This window comes from Triticum aestivum, chromosome 4B, assembly GCF_018294505.1.
Source record: "Triticum aestivum cultivar Chinese Spring chromosome 4B, IWGSC CS RefSeq v2.1, whole genome shotgun sequence".
In the NCBI taxonomy this organism is placed as follows: Eukaryota; Viridiplantae; Streptophyta; class Magnoliopsida; order Poales; family Poaceae; genus Triticum; species Triticum aestivum.
The window spans coordinates 5,709,907-5,718,123 of NC_057804.1; positions in this window are offsets into that span (position 1 = coordinate 5,709,907).

The following is an 8,217-nucleotide window of genomic DNA, read 5'->3' on the forward strand; positions in this document are numbered from 1 at the left end:
CGAAGCGGCATAAGTCTTTAGGGACTCGCAAAGAACCTCTCGAACAGCGACCAGCTCTCGCCTCATCATGACGGTCAGTTTTAGCTTTCTCCACTGAGGCGTTAACCCAGCTCAACTGGGGCGCAATCGCAGTGTTTCTCCCAGTGCTACCTTAGCCGATAAAACGGAACGTAAGGTACCAAAACATGGGAGCCGGGCAAACCCAACTATTGACCCAAGAACATGATTCGGAGCCGATGCATATAATGCTATAAGTTCGGGGTGCCGCACTTGTGAAAGTGTTCGGACTTATCACACCATAACGCGGGAAACATAAGCCCCTGGTGTATTTAGCCGTACCAAAACGTACGGATGCAACATGTCATAGATGAACATATGTGTAAGAAAGAAATGCAATTGGAAGCAAAAATGTGCTGCATTGCTTTATTCAAATAAAAACTGCTGTAAGTGCAGGACGATACAAGTGGTGCGGTAAGCAAGGGATGGGACTGTTTAACATGTCCCCCTCCAGGGGTAGGCTACGGAATAATGCATAAAACAGATTTAATGCTCATAATGGAGACCACCTGGATTTTCGTTGTAGCCTTTCTCCTTCCCTGGCTGTTGTATCGTGGGTTCGGCATGTCTGCTGCCGGACAGGGCCTCTGACGAACGGAGTCCTGTAGGTAAAAAATAAAAGGAAAAGAAAAAGAAACGACACACTTAAGAGCCCCTGGTGCGGTTGAGCCGCAGTTTGGGCTTATCGTGGTCGAGCCCCTTGCCCCATGCCCATGGTATCTTCAGAGCGTAATGGAGTACGCGAAGGGTCTGTCTTAATGTTTTACAGGGGCTGGGGTTGGGGCCGCACTGCTACGCGTGCTCGGAACGTGCCAGGTGGTCGTGTTGTAGGTTACTCCGGGCACGCTTAGCTGTGTCCGGCCGCTTGGCAGCCGGACTCGAGAATTGCCTTAAAAGGCTGCTTTGTACTTCTGCCGCGAGAGCCGCTGTATGTTCCTCCGTTCGGAGGGAGCGTTCAGTGTTTCCGTTGACCGTGATGACTCCTCTAGGGCCTGGCATCTTGAGCTTGAGGTATGCGTAGTGCGGCACCGCGTTGAACTTTGCGAACGCGGTACGTCCGAGCAAGGCATGATAGCCGCTGCGGAACGGGACTATGTCGAAGATTAACTCCTCGCTTCGGAAGTTATCCGGGGATCCGAAGACCACTTCCAGTGTAACTGAGCCTGTACAATTGGCTTCTACACCTGGTATGACGCCTTTAAAGGTCGTCTTGGTAGGTTTAATCCTTGAGGGGTCTATGCCCATTTTGCGCACCGTGTCCTGATAAAGCAGGTTTAGGCTGCTGCCGCCGTCCATCAGGACTCTGGTGAGATGAAATCCATCGACGATTGGGTCTAGAACCAATGCGGCGAACCCACCATGGCGAATGCTGGTGGGGTGGTCCCTTCGGTCAAAGGTGATCGGGCAAGAGGACCATGGATTGAACTTCGGGGCAACTGGCTCCATCGCGTATACATCCCTGAGTGCACGCTTCCGCTCCCTTTTGGGTATGTGCGTGGCATATATCATGTTCACCGTCCGCACCTGTGGGGGGAAACCCTTCTGTCCTCTATTGTTCGGCGGTCGGGTCTCTTCCTCGTCGTCGCTATGTAGCCCCTTGTCGCTGTTTTCGGCAATTAACTTGCCTGCCTGCTTGAACACCCAACAGTCCCTATTGGTGTGGTTAGCTGGCTTTTCAGGGGTGCCATGTATCTGGCACAAGCGGTCGAGAATTCGGTCCAAATTGGACGGACCCTGAGTTGTTCTTTTGAATGGCTTTTTCCGTTGACCGGGTTTAGAGCCTCTGAATCCGGCATTGACTGCCGTATCCTCACTGTTATCGCCGTTAATGCGGCGTTTGTTTTTGTTGCGACGCGACCTGCCACTACGGTCCTTGATATCCGGACTGCCAGAATTTTTGTTGAGGTTGTTGCTGCGTGCTAGCCAGCTGTCCTCACCCGCACAGAAGCGGGTCATGAGTGATGTAAGGGCTGCCATGGATTTCGGCTTTTCCTGTCCCAGGTGCCGGGCAAGCCACTCGTCGCGGATGTTATGCTTGAAGGCCGCGAGGGCCTCGGCATCCGGACAGTCGACGATTTGGTTTTTCTTGGTTAAGAACCGTGTCCAGAATTGTCTGGCCGATTCGTCTGGCTGCTGAATTATGTGGCTTAGGTCATCTGCATCTGGTGGTCGCACGTACGTGCCTTGGAAGTTATCGAGGAATGCGGCTTCCAGGTCCTCCCAACTCCCGATTGACTCTGCTGGCAAGCTGTTAAGCCAGTGCCGGGCTGGTCCTTTAAGTTTGAGTGGGAGATATTTGATGGCGTGGAGATCGTCTCCGCGGGCCATGTGGATGTGGAGGAGATAGTCCTCGATCCAGACCGCGGGGTCTGTTGTGCCATCATAAGATTCAATATTGACGGGTTTAAACCCTTCTGGGATTTGATGATCCATTACCTCATCTGTGAAGCACAGTGGGTGTGCGGCGCCTCTGTACTGGGCGATATCGCGACGGAGCTCAAAAGAGCTTTGTCTGTTGTGTTCGGCCCGGCCGGACTTACTGTGTCCGGGGTGACGGTGATCGTCACGTATCGTGGGGCGCCCACGTGATCCATAGATCGATCTTGATTGTCTTGCCTTATCCTCCAATATGTCTCGCAGGTCCGGAGTGTTCCCCTGTGGCCTTGTGCTTTTCGAGCGATGCCGGGGTACGGGTCTAGTGAAGGGCCTTGAGGCCTCTCTGTCGCGACCACGGGGTGGTCGATCAGCCGTATTGTCTCCTGGTGAAGCGGGATCATATGCCTCCACCTCTAATCGGGGGAGCAGCTTACGTTTGGGGTAGCTTTTGGAGGGGCGTTCGAGTTCATGCTCTTCGGCCGCGAGGACTTCGGTCCATCTGTCGGCTAGCAGATCTTGATCAGCTCTAAGCTGCTGCTGCTTTTTCTTGAGGCTGTTTGCCGTGGCCATAAGCCTGCGTTTGAAACGCTCCTGTTCGACGGGATCCTCAGGCACGACGAATTCGTCGTCGTCGAGGCTTGCCTCGTCTCCGGAGGGAGGCATATAGTCCTCTACCTCTTCTTCGGCCGCTCTCTCATGAGGGCTGGCGTCCCCCTCCTCCTGTGCTGGATCTTGCTGGAGTGGGTTGTCTTCGGCGCTATCCGGTGTATTATTGTCTCCGGTGCCGGAATCCTCATTCTTGCTATGGCGGGATTTAGAGCGGCGCCGCTGACGCCGGCGCTTGGGCTGTTTCTTGGAGGGGTCATCCTCCGCTATTCCTTCGCCGTTCCCATCCTTTGGGATATCCACCATGTATATGTCGTATGAAGAGGTGGCTTTCCAGTGCCCGGTGGGCGCTGGTTCTTGGTCGTCTCCGGCATCGTCGTCCATACCGTCGATGTCCTCAGAGTCGTAATCTAGCATGTCGGTTAGATCGTCGACAGTGGCTACCAAGTGGGTGGTGGGTGGGCTCTGAATTTCTTCGTCGTCCGCATCCCAACCGTCCTGGCCGCAGTCCGGCCAGGCCTCTCCTGATAACGAGAGGTACTTTAGCGAACTCAAGATGTCGCCAAAAGGTGAGTGTTGAAAGATGTCCGCCGCGGTGAACTCCATGATCGGCGCCCAATCGGATTCGACTGGAGGGGGCGCGGGAGGTCCGGAGTCCGGCACCTCGGAGTCATGAGCTTCATGGGGGACAAGATCGGTGTTCGGCTCTATCGCCGTAGAGGTTGCAGCCCCCGAGGCGGTGTCTAGCCATCCATCCTTGGTCTGCGCAGCCGGCTCCGAGTCGAAGATCGGAGCGGGTTCGAGTGCGGCCTCCAGGGTACTGTCCGGCTGCAGAGCTAAATCATGCCCATCGTGACAGTACGGCACGCTCGGCTGTGGCTCGAATCCGTCGAGGATCAAGTCCCCGCGGATGTCAGCCGTGAAGTTCAAACTTCCAAATCTGACCTGACGGCCAGGGGCGTAGCCTTCGATCTGCTCCAGCTGGCCAAGCGAATTGGCCCGCAGTGCGAAGCCGCCGAATACGAAGATCTGTCCGGGGAGGAAGGTCTCACCCTGGACTGCATCGTCGTTGATGATCAAAGAAGCCATCGAGCCTATCAGTGACGACACAGAGGAACTCTCAATGAAAGCACCAATGTCGGTGTCAAAACCGGCGGATCTCGGGTAGGGGGTCCCGAACTGTGCGTCTAGGCGGATGGTAACAGGAGACGAGGGACACGATGTTTTTACCCAGGTTCGGGCCCTTTTGATGGAGGTAAAACCCTACGTCCTGCTTGATTAATATTGATGATGTGGGTTACAAGAGTAGATCTACCACGAGATCAAGGAGGCTAAACCCTAGAAGCTAGCCTATGGTATGATTGTTGTTCGTCCTATGGACTAAAGCCATCCAGTTTTTATAGACACCGGAGAGGGCTAGGGTTACACAGAGTCGGTTACAATGGTAGGATATCTACATATCCGTATCGCCAAGCTTGCCTTCCACGCCAAGGAAAGTCCCATCCGGACACGGGACGAAGTCTTCAATCTTGTATCTTCATAGTCTTGGAGTCCGGCCGATGATGGTAGTTCGGCTATCCGGACACCCCCTAGTCCGGGACTCCCTCAGGGTCAATCTCCATCAACATCTTCACTAGCACCATCTCCTCTCCAAACCCTAGTTCATCTCTTGTATCCAATCTTGTATCAAAACCACAAATTGGTACATGTGGGTTGCTAGTAGTGTTGATTACTCCTTGTAGTTGATGCTAGTTGGTTTATTTAGTGGAAGATCATATGTTCAGATCCTTAATGCATATTAATACCCCTCTGATTATGAACATGAATATGCTTTGTGAGTAGTTACGTTTGTTCCTGAGGACATGGGTGAAATCTTGCTATTAGTAGTCATGTGAATTTGGTATTCGTTCGATATTTTGATGAGATGTATGTCGTCTCTCCTCTAGTGGTGTTATGTGAACGTCGACTACATGACACTTCACCATTATTTGGGTCTAGAGGAAGGCATTGGGAAGTAATAAGTAGATGATGGGTTGCTAGAGTGACAGAAGCTTAAACCCTAGTTTATGCATTGCTTCGTAAGGGGCTGATTTGGATCCATATGTTTCATGATATGGTTAGGTTTTAAGGGGCTGATTTGGATCCATATGTTTCATGATATGGTTAGGTTTACCTTAATACTTCTTTTGTAGTTGCAGATGCTTGCAATAGGGGTTAATCATAAGTGGGATGCTTGTCCAAGTAAGGGCAGTACCCAAGCACCGGTCCACCCACATATCAAATTATCAAAGTACCGAACGCGAATCATATGAGCGTGATGAAACTAGCTTGATGATAATTCCCATGTGTCCTCATGAGCGCTTTTCTCATTATAAGAAATTGTCCAGGCTTGTCCTTTGCTACAAAAAGGATTGGGCCACCTTGCTGCACCTTATTTACTTTCATTACTTGTTACCCGTTACAAATTATCTTATCACAAAACTATCTATTACCTACAATTTCAGTGCTTGCAGAGAATACCTTACTGAAAACCGCTTGTCATTTCCTTCTGCTCCTCGTTGGGTTCAACACTCTTACTTATCGAAAGGACTACGATAGACCCACTATACTTGTGGGTCATCAAGACTCTTTTCTGGCGCCGTTGCCGGGGAGTGAAGCATCTTTGGTGAGTGGAACTTGGTAAGGAAACATTTATATAGTGTGCTGAAATTTTCTGTCACTTGTTACTATGGAAACTAATCCTTTGAGAGGCTTGTTCGGGGTATCTTCGCCCCGACCAGTAGAGCAAAGAGTTGCTCCTCAACCTACTGAACCTACTAAAAATGTTTACTTTGAAATTCCTTCGGGTATGATAGAGAAACTGCTAGCTAATCCCTTTGTAGGAGATGGAACATTGCATCCCGATTTACACCTTATCTCCGTGGATGAAGTTTGTGGATTATTTAAGCTTGCAGGTATTCCTGATGATGTTGTTAAGAGGAAGGTCTTTCCTTCATCTTTGAAGGGAGATGCATTGACATGGTATAGGCTATGTGATGATACGGGATCTTGGAATTATAAACGATTGAAGTTGGATTTTCACCAGAAGTTTTATCCTATGCATCTTGTTCACCATGATCGTAATTACATATATAATTTCTAGCCTCGCGAAGGAGAAAGCATCGCTCAAGCTTGGGGGAGGCTTAAGTCAATGTTATATTCATGCCCCAATCATGAGCTCTCAAGAGAAATGATTATTCAAAAAAATTATGCTCGGCTTTCTCTCAATGATCGCACCATGCTCAATACTTTCTGTGCTGGTTCTTATATGCTGAAGACTACTGAATTCAAGTGGGACTTATTAGAAATAATTAAACGCAACTCTAAAGATTGGGGTTCCAACGATGGTAAGGAGTCAGGTATAACACCTAAGTTTGATTGTGTTAAATCTTGTATGGATACCGATGCTTTTCGTGGATTTAGCGCTAAATATGGACTTGACTCTGAGATAGTAGCTTCTTTCTGTGAATCTTTTGCTGCTCATGTTGATCTCCCTAAGGAGAAGTGGTTTAAATATAATCCTCCCATTGAAGTAAAAGTAGTTGCACCTATTACAGTTGAAGAAAAGACTATCACTTATAATGATCCTATTGTTCCTACTATTTATGTTGAGAAACCACCTTTTCCTATTAGAATGAAGGATCATGCTAAAGCTTCAACTGTTGTTCGTAAGAGTAATACTAGAACTTATACACCTCCTGAACAAATTAAATTTGAACCTAGTATTGCTATGGTTAAAGATCTCTTGGATGATAATATAGATGGGCATGTTATTTATTTCTGTGATGAAGCTGCTAATATTGCTAGACCCGATGCTAAAATACATAGACCTGTTGTAGGCATGCCTGTTATTTCTGTTAAAATAGGAGATCATTGTTATGATGGCTTATGTGATATGGGTGCTAGTGCTAGTGCAATACCTTTTCCTTATATAATGAAATTATGCATGATATTGCACCTGCTGAGTTAGAAGAAATAGATGTTACAATTAAGCTTGCGAATAGAGATACTATCTCACCAGCTGGGATTGTTAGAGATGTTGAAGTCTTGTGTGGGAAAGTTAAATACCCTGCTGATTTCCTTGTTCTGGGTTCCCCACAAGATGACTTTTGTCTCATTATATTTGGTAGACCCTTCTTGAATACTGTTAATGCTAAGATAGATTGCGAAAAGGATGTTGTCACGATTGGCTTAGATGATATGACTCATGAGTTTAATTTTGCTAAATTTCGTAGACAACCTCGTGATAGAGAATTACCTAGTAAAGATGAAATAATTGGTCTTGCTTCTATTGTCGTGCCTCCTACTGATCCGTTAGAACAATATTTGCTAGACCATGAAAATGATATGTTTATGAATGACAGAAGGGAAATAGATGAAGTATTCCTGCAACAGGGTCCTATTTTGAAACACAACTTACCTGTTGAAATCCTAGGGGATCCTCCTCCACCCAAGGGTGATCCTGTGTTTGAGCTAAAACCATTACATGATAATCTTAAATATGCTTATCTTGATGAAAAGAAGATATATCATGTTATTATTAGTGCTAACCTTTCACAGCAGGAAGAGGAAAGATTATTGAAAACTCTGAAGAAGCACCGTGCTGCTATTGGATATACTCTGGATGATCTTAAGGGCATTAGTCCCACTCTATGCCAACACAAAATTAAGGTGGAGAAAGATGACAAACCAGTTAGAGATCCTCAACGACACTTAAATCCTAAGATGAAAGAAGTGGTAAGAAAGGAGATACTAAAGCTCCTTGAGGTAGGTATAATTTATCCCGTTGCTGATAGTGAATGGTAAGCCCTATCCATTGTGTCCTAAAAAGGGAGGTATTACTGTTGTTCCTAATGATAAAGATGAATTGATTCTGCAAAGAATTATTATAGGTTATAGGATGGTAATAGATTTCCGTAAATTAAATAAAGCTACTAAGAAAGATCATTACCCTTTACCTTTTATTGACCAAATGCTAGAAAGACTATCCAAACATACACATTTCTGCTTTCTAGATGGTTATTCTGGTTTCTCTCAAATACATGTGTCAGCAGAGGATCAATCAAAAACTACTTTTACTTACCCTTTCGGTACTTTTGCTTATAGACGTATGCCTTTTGGTTTATGTAATGCACATGC